This window comes from Platichthys flesus, chromosome 17, assembly GCF_949316205.1.
Source record: "Platichthys flesus chromosome 17, fPlaFle2.1, whole genome shotgun sequence".
Taxonomy (NCBI): domain Eukaryota; kingdom Metazoa; phylum Chordata; class Actinopteri; order Pleuronectiformes; family Pleuronectidae; genus Platichthys; species Platichthys flesus.
Window position 1 is genome coordinate 3223211 of NC_084961.1, and position 4209 is coordinate 3227419.

The following is a 4209-nucleotide window of genomic DNA, read 5'->3' on the forward strand; positions in this document are numbered from 1 at the left end:
AAGGACAGGCTGGGAAAAAGGGAAGTTGGCAGTGGGAGCGGGTCAACAGCCGAGCCGTGGAGCCTTACCCACTGCACCAGGTGTCCACTTAATTCAAATGATACTATTATTCATAGAGAGAGGAAGAGTATTGAAACGACCAACCCCCCCCCCCCTCCTCCTCCTCCTACTCCCTCTCCTCCTCCTCCTCCTCCCAAATCATTTGCAACTGAATACAGATATAATCCTGGAAATATAAGTCTCCATTAAGGCTATCCCATTTAGCAAACAAGGCCCCCATTGTGCAACATGTTGTGTGTATAAATCACAGTCTGAGAGAGAGAGGGAGAGAGGAAAGGGAAGAAAAAGAAAAAGAGACGAAGAGGACGAAGGAGAAAGTAGAAGATTGAGCCCAAAGAGGAGATTTGAGAATGTCACCTATTCACACATGACAGTTAGGAGCGTGTTTAACTTCGCTGGGTTTGTGGAGCCGGTTGTCGACTCTTTGCTTTTATTTATCAGTCGTCAGAATCATTTTCAGAGAATCAGATAAAAAAATACCACATGGACAAGTTGTTTTTGTTTCTATTAAAGGTGATTAAGAATAATTTGATTTAAAAAAAGAGCAGAAATAATGTGTATTTTGATTCAAGATTAAAAAGGGGATTGGGATTTGTCTTGACGAGCTCGTACAGAAATAGACGAGATGTAAACACACAAAGAAACGTAAAGTGTTCAAATTAATGTTCAAATAAATAAAACATATATTATACAAACCTTTGTTAAAATAAATAAAAGCCACATTGAAATGAAAAGAATCTCAATGTGCAGAAAAACTCATAGATATCAGTCGACTAAATGTTTCTCATCAAGATTAATATCTTAGAATTATATCTGAGAAATCTGTAAAATTGTCAATAAAAATCTCAGAATGTTAAAGAAGGAGATAAAAGATTCTTTCATCCGTCAGAGTGACAGATTAACAACTTAAAAATAAATCCTCCCCACGTACAGAATCGATTCCCAGTTTCCCCCCCAAAAAAACAGAAACCAGTTTCATTTCAGCGTAGATAGAAAAGGAGAAGAACAGCTTTGAGCACCCCCTCCCCTCCCCTCCTGGTGTTGTGGCTCAGTACAGTACAGACGCCTGCAGAACTCCATCTCACTCAGCGGATCAATCTAATCCTGCAGACAGACGTGTGATGCACCGGTTCAATCACGCCGAACAAAGGCCGCTCGGACATCGACTCCCTTCACCTGGGAGCTGGGAGGTGAAAGGACCAGTTACTTTTTTTATGAAAGCAGACAATGTCCGGGGCCCATGATAACCTTCATCTCTCCGACTTCAGTCACCACAGAGTGAGGAGTTTCACCGGGGGGGGCGATTATACCTTTCAATCCCCGACCCGCTCGTCTAAACATCCCCGTGAACACGTCTTATTGTGACAGAGACGCTGGGGAAAGAAGCAGTTTTTCAGTGTAAAGCACCTGAAATACACGATTGGGCCTTGTTTGGAAAAATGTGTGTTTCTAACTGCAGCTTGAATCGGTCGAGTCTGTTTTAAATCTCAATTAAAACCTGCTCGTTAGCTCGTTCCTGTATCTTGTAATTGACCAATAATCATCACAGGCTCGATACTCTTTGATTTCAGTTGTGTGAAGCTGCTCAACCAAAAAACACTGGAAATAGAAAAGTCCTGCACGGTGACAACAAGATATTGGAAATGCAGAATAAGAAAAGAAGAAGCTTCATTTCTAACTCGGACAAAGAGGTGAAGACTTCCTCGTCTGTTTGTTTTTTAGATAACAGGATAACACAAAACTTCTCAAGTGATTTAGAACCAAAGATCAAAGGAAGAGCGTGGAAATGTGATTCTATTCATCTTATGTTACCACAGAGACACTTAGTCTTTAATTATCACTCTGTCGGCTTTAATGTATTTTAATTTTGTGTGGAACAAAAGTCTTTTTGACATCAACTCTTAAGTTAAGTTTCGTTTGTCACTGTCTCGCCTCCATATACAAGTTACTTCAAATAAAACACTTAAGATCCATTTGTCTTTTTTAATATTTACCCCATAAAGATGATTGGAAGGAGGTTGGTCTTCTGCTAAGTGACATTCTAGTTATGTTCTGTAAGTAGTCATGAAAAGTTAGTGATGAAGTTTTTAACGGGTTTACTCGCAGCTCAGGTGTCCACGTCTCCTGTCATCCTCTGTTTTTGTTTTTGTTTTATTGTGAAGTTATGGCTGCGTCTCATTAACATAAACATGCTCGTCGCTCGGCCACAATATCTTTTCAGCATCTGCATTTTAAAACCCTCATGAATTCCTGGTTCATTATCAGTTTCTCTAGACACCTCGGCCTCCGTCTCCGAGCACAAGTTCCCATGACCCGTCACAATACAGTGATGATGTATTCAAGCAGTGATGTATGAAATTTGGGCAAATAAAAACCTTTGTCCCTCCACACTGGCTAATTATATGACAGATTGGAGCCCCGTTGTGTGTGGATTCTGTGGAGGAGCCCTCCGCCGCCCATCCCCCACCCAATAAAGAGGCCACTTGCTCGAGAAAAAAAAAAAAAAAATTCCTCTATAGCCTCCCTTTTCTATTCTTTGTTAGAAGATTACATTTTTTCACCACATTTTGGAATGACAAACTGGGGGAGAGCTGTGGGTTTTGTGGGGGGGGGGGGGACCCCGGGTGACAGAGGGGGCCGGGACAGCAGTCAGTGGCGCTCTAAAAAGATTTTCTCAAGCAGAAATATTTAATCTTCTCGGGGAAAATAAAGAAGAAAAAACAGAGGACAAAAAGAAGCTAATCATCCACAGGTCCACAACACCAAAACCCCCCCCACCCCGCCCCCCCCACCTCCGTCGCCACCACCTCCTCCCTCCCTGGAGTTATCTGTAAAAAAAAACAAAAACACAAGAGAGACAAAGATTATGTAAGTTTGATGGAATAAATCTGCATGTTTAATTGTGACAGTCTGGGGGGGGCGGGGGGGTTCCCACATTTATGTGAGACAGCTTTTCTGACTGTTAATTATTTATCAGTGTTACACTCAGACAGACCCAGAGACAAAGGAAACACACGTTCAAACTGAAAAGAAGTTAGCATTCAAATTTATAATTGAAATTTAAAAAATTTACACAAAACAACAGGAAACAATTAAATTAAAATTTGTGTGTTACTGCTATTTCTGTTGAACATGATATTTGAATATTAAAGAGATGTTTTGATGCAGGTCACAGATCCAAAGGCTGCTGGGGTCACTGCAGGTCGCTCCGACCTTAACCACACCTGAACCTCCATCAGCCTGTGGAAATACACGTGTGGTTTGTTATGAGTTATCAATATGACTGAAACGTTAGTGGACCTCCTTAAAGCATTTTGATTGAAGTTGATTAAAGTCAACTAATGTTTCTTTATTAATTGTGCAACTTTTTCCACATAATGACTTGTGTTATATCAATAATATTCAGACACCTTTCATTTTTTTATTAACCCTCCATCTATTTATAAATGGTTCCTTCCATCCCCGAGAAACGATGCCTCCAATGGTTCCTTCCGGGCCCAAACTGTCCCAGGATTCATTGCACTTCCCTGCTTCAGGTCATCATCGCTCTCTATCTGTGAAGCTTCAACTCAACTGAACGGCTCCAACACATGGAACTAAAAACAAGTGACATTAACACTTGGATCTTGAATCTACGTGACCTCACGAAGATGAAGCCTCCTTCGTGTTGACTGTGTTCTTTATGACTTTGTTTTTTACACAGAACTCTTCTTGGCGAGTGAAAGTCGAGCACATTTCAGCACCATCTTCATCTTAAGTTCTTCCAACTGTGTTTTAAACTGGATTCTGTCTGTTGTTGTGTCTGTAGCTGCTGCTCAGCCTGAACCCTGGAGTCATGCGTCACACCCTCTCTCTGACGGATCTCACCGGCTCCAGTTTTGGACACAACCTTGATGTCGTGGTCCTGGAGCGATCAGAGTTTATCCTCTCGGCATCTGGCTGTGATGCTGGAGAGGATGAGGGAAAGCATCTGTGGCCCCCCCCCCCCCCCCCCCGCGGTCGTGGAGCCGAGGCTGAGGAAGACTTGGCAGCGGCCCAGTGAAGAGGTGGCTGGAGTATTAGCTACACAACTTCCCCCCACGACGAAGGTTAGAACCCTTTCACAGTCTCCTCCCTCCCACAGCATATGCTCTTAAAAACATATGCTCA